Raw genomic sequence first — 27,290 nt, forward strand, 5'->3', positions numbered from 1 at the left:
ATCTGAACACAGTTCTATAGAAGGTTAAATGTACTTGGACTTGGTCTAAACTTATACACTTAAAAATGCAATTAATCACATTAAATATTATCCAGTAACTTTATTGAGCACAACATCATTGAGCACAAACAAACTTATCTCATGTAAATTTACCCCTGGTGTGGTAAAGTTGTTTTTCCATATAGTGGCCTGAATTCAGAGTAGACCCTGGCTCTCCTATTATGCTCAAATACATAATTTGCTTCCTAAAGCATTAACCTTCATGTGTTATATGTCCATTCACTCAGACAACATCATTGGTTACCTATTTTGTACCATACCCTACACTGAATGCAAAGAGGAAAAATAATATATTAAATTGTGCAACAGTTTATAATTTATACAGTCTTTGCATTTTAATATCTTCAACCATAGTAGAACTTTATTTAGCCATTTTACTTAATGTAGAAACAGACTAAGGGACTTTAAATACTTGCTGGACATCAAACATAAAAAAAAATAGCATAAATAAAATTGAATATGAATTTTCTCATTCAAATATCACTTTTCATTCCCTAGCTATGATTCAGGGATCCATCTAATTTGGTCTGCCATGAAAATTTAAACTATTAAATAATTTATCCAACTTATAAGTAAAGGCCAAATCTAATCAGAGATCTTGACTTTATCTTGCCTGCTACTGGACAATGGTTTCTTCCAGAAGGTTCTTCCCTAAAGAGGTTCCTAGGCTGAAGTTCAGCAACATAAATTCTTCAGAAAGGAAGATGGCCTCCTTTATCTGGATTGTGCTCTGAATACCATTCCTTGCCTAAAGGTAAAAGTAGACAATCCACTGAATTTGAGTTTTAGGTTAGAGGTGAAAGTGGTTTGAAGCAAGGTTAAAAATAAAGCTACCTGGGCTTCCCTGGTGGCGCAGTGGTTGAGAATCCGCCTGCCGATGCAGGAGACACGGGTTCGTGCCCTGGTCCGGGAAGATCCCACATGCCGCGGAGCAACTGAGCCCGTGAGCCATGGCCACTAGGCCTGCGCATCCGGAGCCTGTGCTCCGCAATGGGAGAGGCCACAACAGTGAGAGGCCCGCATACCGCAAAAAAAAAAAAAAAAAAAATAAAGCTACCTTCTTTATTTGTCTGAAAGAACATTTTAAATCCTTTGGGATAACTGAAACTCTTCTTTAAAATTATAAATGTGCATTGCATGCCTTCCAGCTAACAATGAGCACTTTAAAAACCTGTCCTTCTCTTACAGATTCCAGTGTTCATAACCAACTGAATAATGTTTTAATATTTTCTTTGTACACATTTTTGCCAAGATTCAGATGGTAAGTGTAATGCTGTCTACAGAGACTAAGTTAAAAAACAAAATTCACTTGCTAAACTTTGGGCTACAAAATGGTTAGATCTAGTCAGTCTATATAGATACCTAGACAAAGATAATCTTCAGATAATCTTAAACCAGCAGAAACTTTGTAGGAGAATGTTTAATAAAATCTAATTAATTAAAAATAGAATGCAGTGACATTATGTAACTTCTAGAGTCAAAAATGCCATTGCACACCCATGAGTACTATCCAGAACTACCCATGAATCCAGAATTTTTTCTTACACCATGTTTCTTTTCAACGACTAAAATGTCATTAAAGGAATGAAGAATATTAATCAATTTACAAAATTCTGAATTAAAAATAAATAAGTAGCTATACTTTTCTGAGGGTATCTGTGGCAGGCAAAGTACTATGTCTGTGTTTGTGCTTTATTTCACATAATGCTTATGGCAATAATTATTTGTGCTCCTTATATTTGTTTCATTCTCCTTCTGGGCATAGAGCTTACATGTCCCAGGCCCTTTGCAGTTAGAACTATATGACCAATTCTAGCCAACATGCCGTAAACAGAAATAACGTGTGCCATGTCAGGCTGGAACATAGAATAAAGGACGAAAAATATCTATACATGTATTTTATATGGTGAATCTGAAAGATAACAGAACCCACATTCATCTCCATATGCTTGCCAACCAATGGGAAACATGTGGAGTGAACAAGAGATGCACATTTTTTTTTTTTAAATCAGGTCACTGAGATTTAGATGTTGCTTTCACCAAAGTGAAATCTTGCCTATTCTGTGTAATATATTATTTTGCCCAATTTGAATTAGGTTGTGTTATCTCATTTTACAGGAAAGGAAACTGAAGCTCAAAGTGTTCATGAGAATTCCAAATGCTCAAAGGGATAAACTATGAGTATTGAAGGAAATAGATACAATGTCAAAAAAACACAGGTGTGCCAAAACCTAAGCTATTACTTAAGTAAACATATGTTCCACCTTATACCCCTTATCATGCTAAATACAGAAAGCCTAATGTAGCTAAATACAAGTAAAATATGTTACGAAGGTGTTTTAAGTTAAATTTATTCAATTGAGAATTTCTATCAACCTGCAGAGTCTTAAATACTACAGATTTATAGGACTTGCTTGAAATCAGATTATATGATTTTTTTAAAAATCAAGATAGTGTTGGCTATTTTAGGTCCATCCATTTCTCTTGTCAATTCTTCCAAAGCCTGCTGTAATTTTATAGAACAAATTGAAGAGAATGGACTGAAAGTTGCGGAGGATTTACATGTTGTTTCCCCCCTAATTAATGTAGACTATTTCTACTTTTTCATGTCTTTTATATTTTGTCACCAATGTTCTTTAAATTTCAATGTACATGTATTACAATAAAGACACAGAAGTAGAGAATGGAGTTGAGGACATGGGGAGGGGGAAGGGTAAGCTAGGATGAAGTGAGAGAGTAACAGTGACATATATACACTACTAAATGTAAAATAGATAGCTAGTGGAAAGCAGCTGCATAGCACAGGGAGATCAGCTCCACCTAGAGAGGCAGGATAGGGAGGGTGAGAGGGAGACGCAAAAGGGAGGGGATTTGGGGATATACATATGCATATAGCTGATTTGCTTTGTTATACAGCAGAAACTAACACAATATTGTAAAGCAATTATATTCCAATAAAGATGTTAAAGGAAAAAAAGAAAAAAAAAAGACTCATAAATTTATTCTTAATTATTTTATGGTTTTGTTGCTACTGTATTTTTTAAATTTCATTTTCCATATGTTTGATACTAAAAATAGATAGAGTCTAATTTGTTTACCATGAATACTTTTTAAAATATGAATAATTTATTTATCCTGAATAATTTTAAAATTCACTTATTACATCTAGTATTTTTTAAACAGAATTCTTAGGATTTTCTACATATACCACAGTGACATCTGTAAATAAAGGCAAATTTTATTTCTTCCTTTCCAATTTTTATGGTTTTTATTTCATCTTCTCCTATAATACAATTGCTAGGACTTCTGCTATAATCCTAACTTGGAGAGAACAGAAAGCTTGCCTTGTATCCAATGCTTTTTGTGTGTGTGTGTGTGGTTGTTTGTTTGTTTTTTGAGTGGGTGGAGGGCAGATGTTCAATATTTCACTACTAAGTAAAATGTAAAATATGAGCTATGAATTATTTATATATTCCTGTTTACCGAATGAGAAAGAGACTTAGTAATCCTTTTTTTAGTATTTTCTTCATGAGTAGTTAAAGTTTATCAATATTTTTTTCAGTATCTTTTCAGAAGTTCTACGTATTTCTCTTTATTTCATCATTGTGTTGAAGCACGTTGGTTCATATTTCAATGTTAAATCAAACTTACATTCCTGAGAAAAATTCGTCTGGGCTATCTCACTTAATCCTTATAATTTTTGTGAAGTTGTTATAATTATCATCATTTTATATGTAAAAAAATTAAACATAAAGATATTAAATAATCTGCTCAACATCAACTACTTAGTGGGAAATTAAGAGAAACTACAGATTTAGACTTGCTTACTTAAATTCTCTGAGTAAGAGAGTGAAAATAATCTATATGTATTAAATTAACATTACAGATGGATTATAGAAGACTAAAATGTGAGGAAGTAAACAAAACTATTGTTAAACTACTATGCAATGAACTGTAATAGCCTATTCTAGGAAAGCACACATAAAGCTAAAAAAGCAGAGGCACAGAGAGGCAATTTTCCTTAGTGTGCTTTCAATTCAAAATGTCCTGAGCAAGATGGCATTGTGGACTATTAATAACATCCCTTAATTGTGACTTTCACCTAATTTGACTAACTTTGGTCTGAGTCTATGGTAGTCATGTAAGCATTTAGATTTACACAAGGAATTGCTAGTAAGTTGATTAATGATGTAAATCAATCAGTGGGATTACCCAGAAAATTCAACAACTCAGGGTTTTAATTCTTTGTCTATCCTGTTAAATGAAGTGTGTAAGCTTTTCAAAATTATTTCTTTGCAGACAACTCCCTATCAGCTAGAAACAGATGGGCTGATGGATAGTTTAATCAAACACACAAACAGATGCTAAGAAAATCCATCATCATTGAACCATAACATTGGAATAAGTTGATAGTTTTTGTCTATTTTACCTATTGGGATGTTAGTCAATCACCAACAGTCTTGTTTCCTTTGAAATGTACCATTAGAGAATTTCCAATTAGGGCACACCAGCAAGCACAAACTAGCCTAACTTATGACAAGTATCTTAATGATGATAGGTATAAAGATAAAATAGTATTGTCAAGCAGATCAACAGAGTTCAATTCTCAGTAGGACAAAAGTGGAAATTTACATTCATCTTATTGTGTAGAAGACAACATCCTCATTTGGGTGAAATACTTAGAATCATTTTGGATTTAGGCTAACAGTTTTGTCATTCTTATCCTCAGTTTCCTGATATTAAAGGGCTGCAATTACAAACCTGTTCATATTTTGAGAGGATAAAAATGTAATGAGACTTAGTTGAATAATCTTAATCCATATAATCTATTATGTAGATATAATATATCATTATGTCTGCAATTATTATTGCTATTGTAAGTGATACTGCCACTGGATTTAGAGATGATGATTCATGACATTTTTGACTCCTAAAATTAAATCCTCATTGATTGTATACTAAGTAGAATCACCATTTTAACCTTTCTTAAGTGTCAGATATGAACATGGTAGCTAACTTTTCATGGAGGACAAAGTTTTAATGGATCACCTATGTATTTTGATTTTCTTTCAATATTATTTGGAAATGGGTAAAATCATGACAAATATAGTGGATTTTCCTGCATGAGAATGAACATAAAATGGAAACATAAACAATTTCAACCACTTACTTTACATATTTCATAGAATTTTGGAATATTTATTTGTGAGCTATGAACACATTAGAAAGTTAATTTGTATCATCTTATAGGTAAGTATTATCTTTCTACATACACACTTGAATGTGTATATATATGCATACATAAATAAAGGAGAAAAGAGAAGTTACAAAAAGTAATGTATATATCAATCCCAAACTCCCTAACTATCCCTCCTCCCACCTTCCCCCTGGTAACCATAAGTTCCTTCTGTAAATCTGTGAGTCTGTTTCTGTTTTGTAAGTAATTTCATTTGTATCATTTCTTTTTAGATTCCACTTATAAGCAATATCATATGATATTTCTCTTTCTATGTCTTACTTCACTCAGTATGACAATCTGTAGATCCGTCCATGTTGCTACAAATGGCATTATTTCATTCTTTATAATGGCTGAGTAATATTCCATTGTGCATATGACCAAAAAGGACCTACTGTATAGCACAGGGAACTCTGCTCAATATTATGTAACAACCTAAATAGGAAAAGAATTTGAAAAAGAATAGATACATGTATATGTATAATTGAATCACTTTGCTGTATACCTGAAACTATCACATTGTTAATCAACTATACTCCAAAGTAAAATAAAAAGTTAAAAAAAATTAATGTATAAAAATAGTGTAGGGCTTCCCTGGTGGCGCAGTGGTTGAGAATCGGCCTGCCGATGCAGGGGACACGGGTTCGTGCCTTGGTCCGGGAAGATCCCACATGCCGCGGAGCGGCTGGGCCCGTAAGCCATGGCCGCTGAGCCTGCACATCCGGAGCCTGTGCTCCGCAATGGGAGAGGCCGCAACAGTGAGAGGCCCGCGTACCACAAAAAAAAAAAAAAAAAAAAAAAAAAAAGTGTAATTATTAGAGAAGTGCAAATCAAAACCACAATGAGGTATCACCTCACAGAATGGCTATCACCAAAATGTCTACAAATAATAAATGCTGGAGAGGTTGTGGGAAAAATGGAACCCTCCTACACTGTTGGTGGGAATGTAAATTCATGCAGCCACTATGGAAAACAGTATGAAGGTTCTTAAAAAAACTAAAAATAGAGCTACCATAGGATCCAGCAATCCCACTCCTGGTTATATATCTGGAAAGCAAAAACTCTAAATCAAAAGGATACATACAACCCAATGTTCATGGCAACACTGTTTTAAATAGCCAAGACATATATATATATATACATATATAACTAAGTCTTAAAAATTATTGTCATTTGCAGCAACATGGGTGGACCTAGAGAATATTAAATTTAGTGAAGTCAGTCAGAGAAAGACAAATATCATATGATATCACTTATATGTAGAACCTAAAAAATAATACAACTGAATCTATATACAAAATAGAAACAGACTCACAGACATAGAAAACAAACTTATTGTTACCAAAGGGGAGAGGGAAGGAAGGAGGGACAAATTAGAAGTATGGGATTAACAGATACAAACTGCTACACATAAAATAGATAAGCAACAATGTTTTACTGTATAGCACAGGGAATTATATTCAATATCTTGAATAACCTACAATGAAATACAACCTGAAAAAATATAACTGAATCACTTTGCTGTACCCCTGAAACTAATCCAATATTGTAAATCAACTATATTTCATTAAAAAATAATAGTGTCAGAAATTAGGAAATCAATGTCATACCCTACCTGCAGTTAACAAGTAGTTCATTAATTTATTCATTCATCTATTCAACAATGAAACTCTGATTATATTTATTATATAAATGTGTCAGACACATACACGTTACAGGGGTAAAAATATCATACACTCTCTTGTCTTATGGAGCATATGTTCTGTAGCAAAAGGGGAAATAAGATATTTATGAGGCAACTCTTCTCATTTGTTTCCTTTTCTCCTTTTCCTAGGCCAAGTCCTAGCTGGCAAAAATTTGGCTGTGGTGGAGCTAGGGATGATGATTTGTCTATTGTTGTACTGAGACTAAAGATTTGGACCAGGCAACTGGAATGATAGGTGTACTTGGCCTAACAAATGGTCTGTTGTGACTGGTGTGTTCTGTGAGTCCATAGTCATGGATTTTCCTGGCACATTTGTTGTGTTCAGTAAGGCTATGACCCATAAGGCAACCACTTGGACAGCACGTTTGGCAGAGCTAAAGCCCAAGAAGCAGCCTATGAATTTGAAAGATTGATTACATTCCAGGAGAGTGAACAAATTAGTAAATACAGAGCAATAAGATATTGTGAGTTAGGTTTCTCATTGTCAAAGAGAAGGTTAAAAATATGGAAAGGGGGGAAACTGAAATAAATCCTGTATTATTAGAGGTATCAGTGTGAACTCATGGTTTTTAATATATAAATAAAGGTAGTTGTAGTTATATGAATAAAATCTTGTATATCTATTTATCTCTCAAGAGCTAGAGCTAAAGATAAATAGAAATAAATATATGTGTGTGTTTCTGTGGTGAATATATATACATATGTACATATTCTAGCCCTGATCACTGCATTCCAAGAGCAAATAGCACACTTAACACCCAAATTTTGGTTCTTAAATAATATTGTCCAATGAAAGCAACCAGGGCTGATTCCAGAGCTGGGACAAATATAGGATGAGCCTGAAATATCAGGTTCTGTCAGCAGTAAGAAGGTAAAACTTAGAAATCCAAATGAAAGTAAGAAATACAAAAATTTTTGTTAAAATATTTAGCAATATAGAATTTCAAAACTTGTGTGATTTATAATTGTCACTAGCTTTTATTCTTATTCAATAAATATCCACTTCCATAGAATCAGAATTAAATATTTTATATTTCAGTCTGAGGAATTTATCTGGGATATAGTTTATCCATCATCCAAGATATCTAATGAATGTAAACTTTGGGTCTATAAAATTAAGTGAGCTTAAAGTAATCAGTTCCTGAATTTTGGCATATGATTCTAAATTCATTCAGTTTTGCCATCTGTCACAAAAAGTAAAGGCCAATATAAAAATTAATTTCAGAGGAAATAGAAATAATATAATAAACAAAATAAAAATATAGGTTTTATAATATATTAAAATACATTATTGACTTTATAAAAACAGCTTCATGCAAAGAAGTCTATGGAGATCATGAAAGCATTTTTGGAAATTAAAAATTGTAAAATTGTAGTGGTTGACATAAAAGCAATACAAAGTATGGGTGCTAGAAAACAGGAATCTCTCCAAATTTATAGAAACATAAACATTAACAGAAAATATGAGAGAAAAGGGAATTCTCTGGTGATCCAGTGGTTAGGACACCATGCTGTCATTGCTGAGGGCCCAGGTTCTATCCCTGGTCGGTGAACTAAGATCCCACAAGTTGGACGGTGCATCCAAAAACTAAAAACAGAAAACAAAAAACAAAAACTACTAAGCACTTCTTAAAACAAAGAAAATATAAGAGAAAATATATGTGGTTTAGTGAAATTTCAAGAAGGGTGGACTTTGAAAACTGGAGATTAATAAAGATATAATTAAATATAACCTGATTAATCTGAGAAATGGTTAAAATTCACCACTTTAAACATAATGTTTATGTACTTTTCTGATGTTAAATTCAAAAACATATTAATTATACGGATTGCTAAAAGAGCCCTCTAAAATGGACCCTGGAGGCCTTAGAGGAAGTGAGAATTAAATTTTACAGCCTTATACCAACTGTTTGCTCATTTCCATTGCACCATGACAGTCCTGGCTTGATCATGTAGGGACAAGAAAACTCCCCTGCCTGATGTGGAGGAGGAGCTGATGATGGAAGTTTCATGTCTACTCAAGAATGAGGAAGAAGGTGGTCTTTTCCTCCTCCCAATTTTTCCTTTGATTATAAAACTGTAGCCCACTGAGTTCTCAGTGTAGCACTCCCTTGCCCACCCACTTGTAAGCCTCACAAGCATCCTATTCTAATAAGTCACTTCTTATCTATGAAAAAAATATTTTATGGCTTTAAATAACATCTCTACATAGATGACTTCAAATCCATAACTTCAGTCTTCTCCCCTGTGCTCCAGGTCAACATCTCTAAAGGCCTCCATTAGATTTCCAGTTCAATGTTTGATAGGCATAACAGAATTCTTGATTTTCCTCTCCAAAATTGTCCTTCCCATCATCTATCCATTAAGACAAAAATCTAGAATTATCTTTAATATGCCAATGTCTCTTACTCCAGTCCTCAATAATCATTCCCTACACCCACACCCACACACCACACACCACACACTACACAAACTCAAGCAATCCATCAACAAGTTGATATGCCCCGTATGGATCCGCAGTTTTTAAATTATGCTCTTAGCATTGTATTCCAGACCATTTTATTTCTCACCTACAACATCTTAAACATCCCCTATTTTTTCACACTTAAACAATGAAATCCAAACTTGTTATCATGACTTTCAAGGCCTTGCCTAATTGAAAGCTTCTCCATTATTTTTTACCAAGATCCCTCATATTCCACAAGTTGCATTCTCTCTAGATAAGTAGCTTTCTTAATATTCTTCAAAAAATTAATTTTGTTCTGACTTTCAGGCCTTTCTACTTACTATTCTTTCTCTTGGAACCACTTACACCAGATCTTCATATTTTGGGTCTTTCTAGTTTTAAATGTATTTCTTCAGATTATCCCTGTTTACCCAATCAATTGAATACCAAAATTTGGATGACTCTATTATATCACCTTGTTTTAATTCTTTGTAGTGTTTATCACTGTCTGAAATTATGTATCTCATATATTTCTTCATTTTTTGTTATTTGTCTCTGTCACCTTTAAATTAAAAGCTCACCTGAGCTGTTTCATCAACTGCTTTACTTACCACAGTTAGAAAATACATGTCTGGCAGAGAATGAACATTCAATGCACATATGTTGGAAGAAATAATAAAATGCTGTAATCAACAATACATTATAGAAGATAGTTTTTCTTTTTCGGCAAGGATGGAAAATATACAGCAAGAACATCTCCCCACAGTTTTGCACACCTAACCCCTATGAATAACTGGGAATAGCTGATTTTCCAATTGATTTTTAATATAGCCTGAGATCCTTCTCATCACAATACTCATCTTGGCTACTATTCAAACAGCACCAGCTATGAGCTGAAACCTGTTTCCTGACCCTAAATTAGATAACATAGCTTAGTTTGTGCATAGTTTTCGACAAAGCTGTGAACTTCATTACATAAGTGTCTGATACTTATTTCAATTCAATAGACATTTATTGAGCATCTACTCTGCTAAAATCTTGGTCTCTGGTTTTGAGAGACCACAGTGTAACAGGAAAAGAAATGTACAAATAATCAAAGTCAATGAAGGAATTTAGGGAAGAGAAAGCAGCACCATCAAGGCGTGAAAATTTGAATAACATGGCAGTCAAAAATTGACGATAATGTTTGGAAGGAATGTCAAAGAGTGATGGTGGAAATAAGGCTGAGAACAGTCAGGGTCATATTGTGAAAGGCTTTTTAAAAATGAGATGGAGAGCTTAGATCTGGATGTGCATTCACTGGTGAGGGAAAAGTATGATCAGAGCTTTGTTTGAGAAAGATAAGTGGTGGTGGAGGGTAGAACTGAAGGGAAAAGAGAAAAATCTAGGGGCACAGAGACCAGCTAGAATGAAAATGCAAAATCTTAAGTGTCAGACAATTAGGACTTGGATCATGTGTTAATTGAAAAGAAAGGAAGGGATATATTTCAGGGATTATTGCAGTTATGACTATGCATTTAATGTTTGTTTTGTCCTGAGTGATAAGAAAGATATTGAGTAAAAAATATCACTACAATAGATGGTGACAGGCACGCAAGAGGAGGAAGCAATTTCAAAAGAACAGATGAGTCTAATTTCACACATGTTGAATTTGAAAAGCTGTAAATCTATCAATGTACAGTTATTTAGCCACTGTAGAAAATAGATGCCTTGGAGTTTATATGGGTCAAATATATCCCTTCCCTATTTGAATTCAGAACTCATATGGAAACACGCACAAAATTAATATAGTTCCAAAGTATTAGCTTTGTTGCTACTTAAGCTGAATTAGAGAATATAACATAGGTTACCAAAATCTTTAAGTTTCAATTATTGAAATTTAAATTGATTGGCCTATCCTCCCAAGCAACAAGGGGAGATCTGTCCAATGAGTGTACAACATGGCACTCATTTTCTACTGCTGTGTATATCATTCTATTTCAAGTTGTGAAAAAATTCTCATCTAAACAGCAGGCATATCAACTGGGTTGAAGCTGCCACATAATGGGTCTTAAAAATTGTCAGTTACTTGGACCTGCATTAAAAGCCTGAGACACAAATGCTGGGTTTCATCATTAGTCACCATCCTTCATCAAATAAATCCAGTATTCATTGTCTGCAAACATGTGGCATAATCCCTCATCTAACTTTTAGATTTTGCTAATAATAATAACAACAAGAAGAATATTTAATCCTTAGCATGGGTCACCCTGTGCTAAACATATTACATTCAAAATATTAATACTCCAGAAACTTTATGTTAGGTATTATTTTGATTATTACACTATTATTTTATTAAGAATCTTGACATATAGATTATATAACTAAGCAAACAAGATCAAATAAAATGGAGGTCCAGAAGTCCTCCTGAACTTCACCTGATTATCTCAATCTGAGATCCATTCTGCCAATTGATCAGATTCATTATCTCAACTTGTTTTATCCTTTGGAAGCTCTACCTTGACCTCCTAACTACACATTTTGATGTTATCTGTATGTCTAGACTAGGTTTCCTAACCCTTGTGTTGGATTCATAGTACCTGGAGGAGGTTTTAACTTCATTGCTTCCATTTGCTTCCTGTTGCTACCCTTAATGTTTAATATCAGAACTTCAGTCTTTCTAAGGCAAGTTTCATCACATTCACGTTTTACTAGGCATCTGAGTCTAGGCAAACAATGGCCTTAAAACTATGCAATCACGAACATATAATATTGCTTCTTGATTTAGACATAAACTCTACTCAGAAATACACCCTCTCTGCTGAAAATTCAGCTATTCAAATGACATTTGACTACTTTATTTTATCACAACTAAACTGTCATTAATTTTTAAAACACACCATCAATTTATGTATCATTAGGAAGGAAAAATTTACAAATTGTTTAATTTCATCAATTATAAGACTGAGATTTCAGAGTTCTTAAATGTGAAAGAAAAGTTGTATCTTGGAATCAATGAAATATAAGTTCCTTGAATTTTTACCACCTTTTAGTTTTCTCTTACTACTGTTATGTTTTGTCAATTAACTAACTGCCCCCCCCCCTTTTTTTTTTTTTTTTTTTGCGGTACGCGGGCCTCTCACTGCTGTGGCCTCTCCCGTTGCGGAGCACAGGCTCCGGACGCGCAGACTCAGTGGCCATGGCTCACGGGCCCAGCCGCTCCGCAGCATGTGGGATCTTCCCGGACCGGGTCACGAACCCATGTTCCCTGCATCGGCAGGCTGACTCTCAACCACTGCGCCACCAGGGAAGCCCTAACTGCCCCTTTTTAAAAAAATCCTGCCAATTTTGTGTGAAGGAAAAATCTTCCAAAGTAAGTTATAGCAGACAGTTTATTGTTATTGTTACCTGCAGAGGCAGATGGGTCCTTACTCCAAATTTGCTTTGAATATTGAGCCTGTAGATACCACACACAACAAGAAAGAATGAAAAGTTTTATTACTGACATGTTTGAGATCTCTGGGGAGAGCAGGACAGGCCTATCAAACAAGTTTGAAATAGCTTGAGGAGCAGGGAAAGGAGACAGGCCTGGTTTTGAATTGTGATTAGTATGTGGGGCTGAGTGAGACTTCCCAGACACAGGCAGGGGCTGACAGTGTGTAAGTCTCCCTCTGGAGCCAAAGGAGGGAACATGGGGCCTTCTTGTCATCTTACTCAGATATGGAGCACAGAGGGAGAGGAAACATTGAGTTTTAAAATCTGTCAGCTGTCAAGTATCAAAAAATAGATTCCAACTCCTGCATTTATATTCAAAACGTATAAAGGTCGGTGTTGCAATTTAACAGGACAGAAAATTCTAACAGAATTGTTATGAAAGCTAACTTTCCATATGTATAGTAAAACACTAAGATCTTTAGATAAACTGGAATTTACTTACATCTATTTTCCAAAATTCTTGAGCATCCTTTTATAGAATCTTTCTCAAAGGCTAGTGTCACTCTCTCAGAGACAAAAGATGAAGAGTTTACCTGATGCATTTTGTCTTTCTAATAACTTTCAGGCAGTTAATCATATTGTTCCTCTGATCTAATGATATGGCCTAAGTAGAGAATGACTTATTTGTTTCTATCTGGCCCTTGTTTGGCATGTTGGTAGGTACATTCTTTTTTTCTTTTTTTTTGCGGTACGCGGGTGCACAGGCTCAGCGGCCATGACTCATGGGCCCAGCTGCTCGGCGGCATGTGGGATCCTCCCAGACCGGGTCACAAACCCGTGTCTCCTGCATCAACAGGCGGACTCTCATCCACTGCGCCATCAGAGAAGCCCTGGTAGGTACATTCTTAATTGACTCTTCATTTAATTTTGCATATGAAATGTTAAGGAAAAATAATTATCAGTATCTGAACATGGAAAATTGCACCATCCAAAAGTATAGATATGAATCTTCTTAATGCTCTCAAATTTTGTAAAATAATCTTCTCATAAATAATTTTCTATATTTCCTCCATTTTAGTATTATTGAGATGAACTCTGGTCTTCTAGAAAGTTTAAAACCTGCTGAATTGACAAGTTACTACTGGTAACCAGACAGCTTATCACTACTACTTCACTAGTCCAACATTTAGGGAAAATATGCTGCCTAAAAAGGCCATTATGTTTCTGTTTCCTTTTTTTAAAATTTTTATTTATTTTTTTCTTTCTTGTGCTTAAATTGGTTCCAAAAGGCAAAAGGCAAAGTGAAGCATACAACAATCAAATCTGGGTGAACAGCCTTTAGCAGAAGAATTTCAAGACTCAATTTCTGAACTTAGAAACACTTATGCTGGAGAGATTCACTCTACCAAAGCATAGTGGGGTCCCCTTTCCTACATAAACTCTTCTGTTGGTGGTGCTGGGTTGAAAGCAGTTATGTACATGAGTTACTTTGTTCTTATTTTGGACAAACAGCAATTGTTGGACACTGGACCACACAAATCAACCCAGGAAAAAAAAGAATATTATCTCCGGATATTTGAGATTTGCCTTAGGAAGAGCACAGAGGTCATCAGTGCTGCAGTGCCTTTATTATGTCTCCCTCAGGGAAGAGTCTGAAATCAATAACTCATGAAGCACAAAACCCTCACACAGAAATTTTGATGTTAATAATATTTAGCCATACAAACTTGGACTGAATTCAGCTATGAGCTCAGTATCCTGGCCATTAGCAACCTCCCTGTGTGAATATGTCCTTCATTTATTGCATTCTTTGCCAGTTAAATAATGTACTGGCTTGGCAGTTAGAATTTTGTGAAGAGGTGGGCATTTTTTTATTTGTCTCAAAAGAATTCGAACCTGAAGTAGTATCTGACTCTAAACACTTTATGCGACATTTATTTGAGAGAACATCTTTAAAATATTTCAGAGCTAGACAATTTCTCACTTTGGTTGCTTATATTTCTATTTCACCTAATTTTTTCATAGCTTTTGAAGTAGTTTCAGATTGTCTATGGAAACAAAGGTGAATAGTTCTTATGGTCTTTGGCCGATTTTTCTTGTTTTCCCTACCAGTTACTAAGTAAAATAAAACAGTCCTATTATATTGGAATCTAGTCAAATCTGCCCATCCCCAAGGAATTGCAACTTCCTATAGAAGATGCATACCACCTTGGAAGGTGGGGTCTTCAGATCTCCCCATCAAAGCAGATTAAAGACTAACACATTCCAAATTGGGGGGTGGGGGGAGAAACAGAAAATAACAACACCAAATAAGGATAGGTATATCTTTTAAAAATGTAGTTTTGCTTTTCAAAAGTTTGAGAATCAATCTTGAGAAAGTTTTAAGTATTGGAATTTGACCTAAAATGTATTTGCATAAATTTAGAATATGTTTTTATGGTGCACAGTGTGAAAAAATATGGACTGAATTGACAATTCATAATTTTGTTTCTAGGAGCTCCCTTGGAAATCTGTTCCCATGGTTGTAGTGGGGAAAGAATGGAAGAAGAAGAGATCCAGAAATTAAGGTTCGATTTCTCTATTTCATTGTGGTTCCAGATTAGAACTTGTCAGTGCAGAGTGCTCAGGGAGATTTGAGGGCAGAAAGGGAAGAGAGGGCACAGTTCTTCAGAGGCAGCTACAAAAGATTAAGGGGAAGATGTGAAGTTCAAAGTAGCTTCTAGTTATAGAGATGAAGCAGCCTGAGAGAGTTGGTGGAAATTCCCAGCTTATGCTTCATAGTGGCATCAGGGGAAAGCCATAGAGAAGCTACAGTATACACAGGTAGTTGAATCTTCCTAGTTCCTAAGAATCTCAGCAGCTTCCAGGCAAGCTCTTAAAATTCACCCCTTCCTGTGCTGCAGACTGAAGCCCTTAGTGGAACCTCCTCTGACCTTCACTCCTCCTGTTCTCTCAGCATGGGTCTAAACCTCCACTTTATTGTTTTAAAATCCTTCTGAATATCTTCTGATTATTTGACTTAATTTTAAATAACAGTAACGTTAATCATCATGTTTAAATTCAAAAGAAATACATGGAATCAATGCTTGTATTTAATTTTTTTTAATCTTTCAGAGTTTACCGTAAATACTAGATATCCTCTGAAAGTGTGCAGTCCCAGCATAGAAAAAAATATTTCAGTATTTCATTAATAACACTCTGTTAGTTAAGTAGCACTATGTTTTTGAAACCTATCACAGGTGCAATACAAAAAAAGAAAGTTTGGTTTGTTAGCATTTAAACCATAATTTTCTTTGCCAGGAGGTTTTCCTCAAGATGTAGGAAATTTGATACTGAATTTAATTTTATATATTAAATCTGATAATATTTGGTTTCTATTAAAGGATTATGTTTCCTTTAATATAATCCTGGGAACTAAGGCTGATTTGAAGAGCTTTTCTTGCATTTGTTTGCTTTGATAGAAGGGCTTAAAATGGTGGCATACTGCTTTGGTGTTAATGTATGTTTCCTGTAAGTAAACACAAATGTGGGAAAACGTTAATGAGGGATCTATAGTACTGGTTAAAGAGGTGGAGAAAATTAATTCAATTAAAATGAAATGAGCTATCATTATTTAATTTGAGGAAGAAATCTGGGCAAAAAGGGGTGAATTTACAGACAGAACGGTGCTAAGTTCTTTTGCATTTGCACTAGGGCTGCAACAGAATGTAAAACTGTAATATAGGGTTTTGAGCTCAACACTTTAAACAAAAATTTTGTGCTCATGAATTTGTATTTGGAACTATGTCACTGGATATTCTCTAAACATAGGATGAGATGGGATAACTTTCCATCTGTCAGTGGTAAGTGGATTTTAGTCTGAATATTGATGTAGTTGTTGGACCTCTTGCTGCTTCCTTACCTTAGAAACGTTTTGCCTCACTCAACATATAAGACGTGGGATGCAGAGCTTCCATTTCAAAAATAGATAAGGTATCCTCCTGCCCTATTGATAAAATGTTGATGTTGTAACCTATGATGATTTTTGTCTATTCCCTGAATGTTGTCTTGTCAAGCCCAAATTTTATGGCTTACTGTATCCACTAATTCATCACCAGAATCTTACTTATCTTCTCTCTAATGAAATAGATGCATACTCTTCCATCAGCATTTCAAGATTTTCCCAACACACCTCTAGGTCAACAGATCCCCTTACCCAGAGTCTTTCTACTTAGAAATGAGCATTTACATATTCACTAAATGAATCACCTAGATTACATAATTTTCCTATGCAGTCCTTTTTTTTTTTTTCCTCAGTTGAATAGTTCTTGGGACCTTTTTAGCCACAAGGAAGTGTTGCCAAAACCATTCAAGCAAGGTCAATTATTTGAATTTGAAACTTAATTAGTTTATCATATCACTCTTAAAAAGGGTAACCAAAATAATAACTGTATTAGCAAACTTCCAAACATTACATCTCAAATATCATTTTATGGCTATATTTTCTAAAGAATGGAAGAATTTTTGGAAAGCATAATTGTCCACAGCAGCTAAGGTAAATGGAATTTAACTCAGTTAAATTATATTTATCACTGAAATATTCACATTATTTCAACTGTTGTGATTGAAGCACACCTTATATTTCTAATGAAAACTTTTCATTTTACATTTGGACAAACAAGCCTCCAATGAATGGAATTGCTTTCCAATGCTCTTTTAAGTCCCGATAATAGTAGCCTCTTCTCATAATATCTTGAATGCTCTTCCTTTGCAATCTCACACATTTTCTCCCGGAGAGATGAGGCAGAGGAAGAGATGAAATATAATAGGATTTAGATGAAGTACTTGGAGTTTCATCTTCCATTCCAGGAAGAGTAAAAGCTTTTAGTAGATAAGGGACTTTCTCCCTTTTACTTTCCCCAAACTGGGATTCTTTTATCCCAAATGAGTTCCTTTCAACCCAGGATATATAAGTATTTGGCATTGCTCCCGCTTTGGGAAAGCGAGGTCCTGTAACAGAGTTTGCCTAGAAGATTGGTAGCTATGCTTTGCTAAAAATTCAGGGGGAAAAACCCACCAGCCTGTAGCTTGTCAGTCTTCCCTCACCTTGAAACGTTTTCTTAGAGTTGGTAAGGGATGTTTTTAGTTGTGAAAGTGGTGTTCCTCAAGGCTTTTACAGGACTTTAGGGCTTGGCAAAGCAGAAATGCCTACACTTTTGTTATCATAACAGAAAAGAAGAACATTTCTTGGCAAGCTGCCTACAGTGAGAACCAACTCTGATCACAGAGATGATAAAGCTTCAATGCCAGGGGAAATATAGGAAAAATTGGATAGAATACTTGAACCTTCCAATACAAAAAGTGACTAAGCACAAATTATTTTTCACCTTCTCTTTCAGAGAGGAACAAACACAGAATGGATAGCTAGATGATGTAGATAGTAATTTAATGCCTAAAGTATATCCTGATGGGGATAAGAGACAGATAAAGTCTCTGCATTTCTAGTGATTATATTTTAATAAAAGATGCAGAAATATGCTGTCAAATCTACAAAGAAAATGGTTTTTGTTTGTGCTAAAGAAATGCATAGGGTTAAAATAAGAAGAAATGGTCATGGAGGAGACAAAGGTCAGGCCAGTTTGTGGGTTAGACAAAATAGAAAATGAGAAAGTTTTTGTGAGAAACATCTCAAGAAATCATCCACATTTTTTGAACAGTTCAAACCCTTGTTTAACCCTTCTTTAATTTTCTAAGCCTTGTTAAGAAACTCTTCAATTACAAAAGATACTTTGTCTGACACAGTGCCACTCTAAGCCAAAAAGAACCCACACTGGGTAAAAAAAAAAAAAAAAAAAAAAAAAACTGGTGTGACTTACTTTTATATATACGTATAGAGATTATATTATGATCTTTATTGTGCATTATATTAAAATATGTAGTTTTGTGCATTTTAATTTCAAATTTTTTAAAGAAAGTATGTCGTAGTGCAGTAGTAACTAGGCATGTCATAAGTTAATATCTAAGAATTGCAGTACTATCAATTAAGGCAAATGATTAGAATAGAGTAGGAGTCATCCAGAAAACTGCTATTTGAAAGGAATTTTGTGATTGGTCCTTAATGAATATAGATATGTAAATTGGTAAATAGAGAGGATGTTTAATTTTGAAAAATGATGTTTATTATTCACTGACAATAGGAACTGTTTAAAATTTAGCACCCTTTCCCCCTTAGCCCACGTTGAGAGGCATACTTCCAGTAGAATAGGACCGAATTGCTGGGTACTATTTTTTCCTTCATCTGAGGCATATAATCGATTGAAAGGCATTCTAGGAGAAATATAACCAGTTAACAATGTTCATGATACAAATGTAGACAGCAGAAATATGAAAGTTTCTAGAAATCAGAAGGAGTAATGTAGCCCTCACAGCAAAATTCATCATAAAATATAAATACATACCTTCAAATCATCTTATTTTATACCATTTAATTCTTGTTAAACATGTTGTAACCTTCTTCTTTGCTTTGCTTTCTGATTTGGAAAAAGTAACCTGACATCTCACTATTTTTTTCTTTTTCATATGAAAATTATTTTATAATCTGAGAAGAAAAATTTTCCTTCCTGGCTTATTCCTTGATTTTTAATAAGAAGTAGCCTAAGGCAGGAAGAGAAAAAACATTTCCATGCTTCAAATTTTACATAGCTTTTGGAGTAAACAGGTTGAATGTTTGGGGCAACTGTCCCAATGAAAATAGTCCAAGATAAGGAAGTGGTAAAGGAAATGCAGATTTATGGGGGAATTTGGATTTCTAATGATATTGGAGTAATTCTGAGATTGTCTTTTCTCTACAACCCTGTTTAAGCTTATTCTTTTCTTTGTGCTAGACATTTATGCAGCTCAAAATGGTTGAAAATGGTAAATCAGGGATAAGAGTGCGCTTAGATGGATGGAGGTCGTGGTTCGCTAGTTATTTAACAGACTGGATACCTTACTGGGTATCAACTATGATTTAATAAACCTTCATCAGTGCTTGACTTTTAAAACAAACATTTTTCAAGTTAGTGTTTGGATTGGAGCCCATCTGGTGTAGGGATTATATTGATACATATCTTAGAGGAGTGGCAAACTTGCTTGAGTATGGCAGCCAATAAAATGAAGTACAAAGAAAAGCAGGAGTTTTAAATAAACAATTATATGTATCCTGGACACTGATGTTAATCTGGGCTTCATGATTTCTCCCATAATCCAACTAAAATCCTTAAATAATCTAGAATTATGATGATCCTTTACATTGCAGCAGAAGTTGAAAATTGGTATCGCTGGACCAGATTCGAATGATTTGCCATGGTCTACATAATGTTTACCAACACAGAAGTTGTGTAATATCACTTAATTGCCAAATAAAAATGAATTGATTTTACAAAACCAAGATCATCTGCTTCTTTTAGAAAATCAGATTTTCAACAACTAGTGTCAACATTCCTGTATGACAAAAATTGGCTTTTTCTCGGAATTGCTGTTTGAAGGAGTCTGCACACTCTGATTTGCTGTAGTTCCCATTTCTCTCTTTTTCCCATCACAGAAAGCTACTCTTGGTTGGCATTCATCCTTCCCTTTGCACTATAGTTTTCCATTTAGTAAAACTAAGGGTCAGTGAAATATTACTCAAACCCCAAAAAATGAAAGTTTGAGAGGGATGCATTTTTTTAGAAAGTGGGGTATAGTATAATTATTGTTAAAGTGGACTATTCTTAGACATTTACTGAATGAATTGTGTTTGCTTCCAAAGAATAATTTGTTCATGCAATTACTTATCTGCACTGGCCTCTTTAGACATGTGAGCATCCAACGCCTGCAGTAGAGCCATTATCCTCCTGAATGTCCTTGCTGTGTCCAACAAATAAAAAACTCTTACGCCTTGCTTGCAAGTAAGTGTATACTGGTTTTCTCATCATTTAGCTTTCGTTTGGGATTGACTGTCACCTCTGACATCAGAGATTTAATGCTGTTGCCAAATTATTCAAGTTCTCGTATTTTTCTCTCTCCACAGTACTGGGTACTTGGTAAGGTGTATTTGGCCTCCCTGCACTACCAGATATGACTTGGGTCATATGAGACATCAGTGTGACTGCAAACAGGTATTTGACTCAGGTAATATCCTTGGCCTTGATCCCTTAGAATTAGGTATTGTGTCTTTATAGCTTGGAAGTCAGTAATTCAAAGTCGATTTACCTAGTTATCTTTTGGGGTAAAAAAAAAAAAAATCCAGCAAAACCACAAGGCAAAAAAGAATGATTTCTTTTCTACTTAATTTTTTTAAAATTATTATTCTTTTGATGGCAACAAAAAATTATTGACGCAGGTTAGCAATACAAAGACATTGGTGATGTGGGCATGTCCTTATGTATCTCTCAGGTATGGAATGCATCCTTAAACAATGTTGCATCCCTCAGGGACATTCCTCACCCTCCTCCACCCATGCCATATCAATGAACAGTTCTTATATGGATAGAGAAGCAAGGGGAGTTCACTAAGTTTGACATCCAAAGTCGAAATTCAAATGAAATGAGGCCAGTAATAATTATCCACATGAACTTGGGCAAGTTATTTTTAATCCTAAGTCTCAGTTATTTCATCTGTCAAGAGGAGATGGTAATAGTCATTCCACAGGGTAACTGTGAGAGTTCGAAGTGGCAAAAAGAAACAGGATAATAGAGTGGTTAGGAACATGAGCTGAGGAGTCAGGCTAACTTATTTAAAATCTCTTTCCATTGATTAGTGGGGCCTTGGGACAGTTATTCAAATTAAATGAAGTTTAATTTCTTCACCTTTATCATGTAATTATAATCTGTTCTTTTTAGGATTGAAGGATTCGATCATATAACACATATCTAGCAGTCACCTGTCACATATGTGCTCAGTAATTGAGGATAATAATATGTATGAAAAACGTTTAATATACAAAATGAATATGCTTAATAAATAATTCTGCATTCTCAAAATAAGTTAGTCCTAAGAGAACTTGCATATAGAAGTACTTTACTACTCTTGTATAGTTTTTATCATAATCCTATTTTTATTCAACTTATATTTTTTTTCCTGAATGATATTTTCTCAAAAAGTTCTGTTACTGGGAAATGATCTGATACAAAAACATTTTGCAACTCATTTGAATGAAAAAAAATTTATCTAGTAAATTTTCCCCTGAAATATTTATGTTTTAAAACAAATATTACTTTCTGAAAGGAATGGGGATTCCTGTTAGCAACTACATTGTGTGGGAGTCATACTTTGGATAGGAGATTCCCTAACCATTCCATACTGCTGATCATCTAAAATTTCTTGGCCCAAGGCTGTCCTAGCTTGAGATATTTAAAACACGATGAGTATGTAGAAGACCTGCTCTGGTTCTATGCAAGGAATGAAAGCTAACATGCTTGGATCAAGCAGCATATATATGCATGGCCATTCCCCAATCAGCTTGCAAAGAACATGGCTCACTATTACTTTCTTATATTATTAAAATTTACCTCAGAATATATATGCTGAAAAAAAAATTCAGAATTTGCCAAATCCAATTTTACAACTATGAAGAAATGCCTGAAAACACAATTTCTATATTTACCTGCTAATATATTCTTAAATTCAATGGTAATAACTACCAGAATCACCTCTTTAGGTTTAGGTATGCATAAGTGGCTTGGATTTTTGCTGAATATGTTTTCAACAATAATGTTTATAAAACATTTCCATAAGGAAGTTTTCTAGTGAATTTAATCAATTCATTTGGTTTTATGGCAAAACTAGTTTTATTACTTAGATGCACAGATAAGGATATAACTGTAAAGTATTTGCCCTAAAGGTCAGTTATAATAGATATCAACTTCTACACAAAATCTGAAATTCTAAAACTTGAGTTGCTCTTAAAGTTTTTCCAAATTTAGATTTAAATAACATATTAATCTATCTTAAAGCCAAGGAGAAAACATAATATGAACTTTTAATAATAATTGAATGCACACTTATTGATGTATATTATTTAGTTTTCTATATATTTTTATTATTTAAATCATACATGTACTGAGCTATAACTCACATGTGTTCTGAGACATCAATGGTCTTATCAGATGAACATTCATCTTTAAAACAGGATCTAAATAATGATAGTAATAGACTAATGAGGAATGAACTATATCAATATCATTGGCTTATAATTGATATTCTATCCATAGGTGGAAAAAGTTAAGAAATTTTCATTTGAAAAATAAATTATCTAATTCACGATATCATAATAACTGTAGGGTTCTTACACCTATATTAATCCATAGATTTGGAGGGCATTATGATACATGCTGGTAGGGCTTTTTGTGCCTCTTTCTGAAATTAGTGTTCAAGATCAAATACAATAGTGTTTCTACATAGAACAATTTATTTGATAGGATCAAAACAACTGTCTGCCAATATATAAGCCACTCAAATTTACAGTATATATATATAGAGAGAGGGGCGAAGACAGAGAAAGAGAGGGACAGAGAGACAAAGAGCCAGAGTGAGGGAGAGGGAGAGAGAGAGAGAAAGGAGAGGGAGATTCTTACTTTTCTATTTTATTCTCTGGTATAAGATTCATCCTCAAGGAATTATTACTACCCTTTATATAATTGTTTCTCTAGCAAGGATATTAATAAATATAGGCTAGTTGAAATATCACACTCCAAACTGGCTGTGTGTGGAAAGTCAAAGAAAACACCTGGAATTTTACTGAAATCCCTGCCTGAATTTTTCACACCATTTATTAAATATAGCCAAAACGTAGTTATTGAGTGATTCCGATCTCCTAGTTATAGTGTTAGCTTTGGAGAATATAAAAGATAAATAAGGAAATGTTTGTACCTTCAAGAAATTTAAAATCATGTTTGAGAACAAAATTAAATTAGCAATTTTAATATTGTGATAATAAAAGTGTGATATATACTACTGCAGCAGTGTTATAAGTACTCAAAGTACACATAGTGTGCAAATTATACTTTACTGTATTACATTTATGTATTTATGTTCACATTGGCAAGCCTAAGCAGTATGAGGCTAATGTGTGGTGTTTGTGGTTGGGTGATCTTTTCAGCAGCTTGAAACATTTTATGCATTTTTTTTCTTCCTTCTTTTTCCAAGATGGTGGCTTAGTTTAAAGAAAGAGGGGCCTGTTGTACTTTGGGATCACAATAAGAAAAGGGTTTGCTCAGTCTACATAATTTCCTGTGCATCTCAGGTGCTATATTCAGTGTAGTTGTTTGTATTGTCTTTGAACAGTAACCATGGAGGTCCATTAACAATTTTGGGACTACAGACTATCTAAATCACAATCAGTTTGTGGTCACAGGACTTTTTTTCTCAGACGTGTATTAACAGTTTATTAACTGTGTATTAACGTGTATTAACTGTGTAAAACACAGTTTTGGGGGTTTTGATTTTTATTTTTGTGTTCCTTCAAAGCAGGTTTGTTATTGAACTGGGCTGCTTATTACCACTGCAACCCTTCTCTAGGACATGCCAGAATTTCTGGAGTTTTCCACACAATTTTGTAGGCTATGGGGTCCAGGTATACTTCTAGTATTTTATTTTTCTAGCTTCCTCCATAGCACCTACAAGCCTCCTCTTATTCTAATGTTTTCCAGAGCATCAAAGTGGATACATACATGCCTGCAGTCTTCTGTACCTCATGCCTTCCTCATCTCAGGGATTCAGATATACAAGTATTAGACGTTAACATTTTTGGTAATTTTCTGGATTTCTCATTCTTACCTGGCTCTTCATTTCTGGGGTTGACCATGAAAGAAGGTTAATCAGGGCACTGGTATCTGACTTTTCTGCTATTCTTTCCTCTCACTTTTCTTTACAATACCCTTTGGTAGTAGCAATGGCCTTTTCTTTACCCCATTCTTTCTATACAGAACATCTGAGAGAGATTAAGAGTAATAAAAAGTTCCACATAAATATAGCAGTGCTTCCATAAAAACAGTAATTCAAAAATAGAACAAAGGTAAAGATTAATCACCAAGACTTCACATTAAAAGGGCTCATAAAGAATAGAGTAATAATATAAATGAGAAAAAGGGAAATATATATTATTTTGACATTTAAGAACATTAAAGACCAAGAGAGAATACTGAAAACTTATGTAAAGGAAAATCAGGAAATGGTCAAAGGATAGAAGCTAATTAATATACTTATCAACATCATTGGATACAAAAGAGAAAGGAATAATAATATATCCATTGTTGAAGGAAAATGCCTTAATATTTAAAATGTTCTCACTTTAACAGTTTTATTCCAAAAAATAGCTATATTTCCTAGGTGCAACAAGAAAAAACTTGCAGCACATATGTTAGCTAAAGTTCCAGGTGCACATCATTTTTGGTTCTTGCCCAGCTCTCTGGCTTTCCTCTTCAGATAGATGAGATTGTGTTTTCTTTTGTAGGTCCTACCAAAGGAGAAAAATCAGAGGGCGTGGGAATGAAAGCAATGTGATACTAGTTAATTAATTAACAAGATGCACCTCAAAAAAAGTTCCCATTTAAACTTATTTTGTGTTGTTAAAAATTAAAGAGGGAAGTGGGGGAGAAAATCAAACAAAATCTATTTATGACACTGTAGAAGTTCTTTTTGTGTATTTTATGTGCAAATATGAAAAAAAAAGAAATCGGTCTGAAGAGAGAAGAGGAAATTAAGGATGTGAATTACTATAATAGACACATTATTAAGTTCTAGAGTTTATTGAAAGTGATAGTTTAGTTACTAATAAAACATAATGTTAAGAAGGTAAATGAGAAGCAATATTTTGTTAAGAATGTACATGACATACTTTGAATTATCATGCAGAGCTATAGAAAACTAATTAATAAAATGCTTTTAATGTATTTCTCATAAATATCACTTTCATCAAATTAAATTTAAGTAATTCTATTACTGGAAAAAAACAGTGCTGGTACATTGTAAAACCATGATGTAAAAAATATTAAAAATTACAGTTCAACTCCTTCCCTGATTCTTCATGCTCTGAGCCCAGTTTCAAAAATGTTCCCATTTCCTTGTCTCTTCTAATAAAGAAGTCTCTTGCACATAGAAACAGATGTCTTTCTTAAACTTAATTACCCTGATTGATCCACAAAACCATAGTGTACAAACATATCTGTGTATTGCTTGTGAATTCCTTATCTTTAAGCATTTCTCCCTAATGGTTGACAACATTAATTGTTAGTGAGATGGAAGAAAATGTGAGAGGGAACAGTTGATGAGTCAGGTAATGAAAGGTCTTAAAAGCCACTGGAGGTGATCTTCTTTTATTTCTTCAGGGATCTCTTGGTTATTTAGCAGTTCACAGTTTAACCTACATGTGTTAGTGTTTTTACAGTTTTTTCCTGTAATTGATTTCTAATCTCAGAGCATTGTGGTCAGAAAAGATGCTTGATATGATTTCAATTAACTTAAATATTCCAAGGATTGATTTTTGTCCCAAGATGTGATGCATCCTGGAGAACGTTCCATGTGCACTTGAGAAGAAAGTGTATTCTTCCACTTTCAGGTGGAATGTCCTATAAATATCAATTAAGTCTATATGGTCTGTTGTGTCATTTAAAGCTTGTGTTTACTTATTTATTTTCTGTCTGGATGATCTGCCCATTGGTGTAGGTGGAGTGTTAAAGTCCCCGACTATTATTCTGTTACTGTTGGTTACCTGTTTTATAGCTGTTAGGATTTGACTTATGTATTAAAGTGCTCCTAAGTTGGGTGCACAAATAGTTATAATTGTTATGTTTTCTTCTTGGATTGATCCCTTGATCATTATATTGTGTCCTTCCTTATCTCTTGTAACAGTCTATATTTTAAAGTCTATTTTATCCGATATGAGTATTGCTACTCCAGCTTTCTTGTGATTTCCATTTGCATGGGACAACTTTTTCCATTTCCTCACTTTCAGTTTGTATGTGTCCCTAGGTCTGAAGTGGGTCTCTTGTAGACAGCATCTATACAACTCTTGTATTTGTATCCATTCAGTGAGCATGCGTCTTTTGGTCTAGCATTTAATCCATTTACATTCAAGGTGATTATTGATATGTATGTTGCAATTACCATTTTCTTAATTGATTTGGGTTTGTTTTCGGGGGTCATTTTCTTGTCTTGTGTTTCCTTCCAAGATAAGTTCATTTAAATCTCAAATAAACAATCTAGCCTTACAACTAAAGCAGCTAGATAAAGTAGAAAAAAGAAAACCCAAAGTTAGTAGAAGGAAAGAAATCATAAAGATCAGGGCAGAAATAAATGAAATAGAAATGAAGAAAACAAACAGCAAAGATCAATAAAACTAAAAGTTGGTTCTTTAAGAAGATAAACAAAATTGATAAAAGTTTAGTCAGACTCACCAAGAAAAAAAGGGAGAGGGCTCAAATCAATAAAAT

The sequence above is a fragment of the Kogia breviceps genome, chromosome 11 (assembly GCF_026419965.1).
Source record: "Kogia breviceps isolate mKogBre1 chromosome 11, mKogBre1 haplotype 1, whole genome shotgun sequence".
Classification (NCBI taxonomy): Eukaryota; Metazoa; Chordata; class Mammalia; order Artiodactyla; family Physeteridae; genus Kogia; species Kogia breviceps.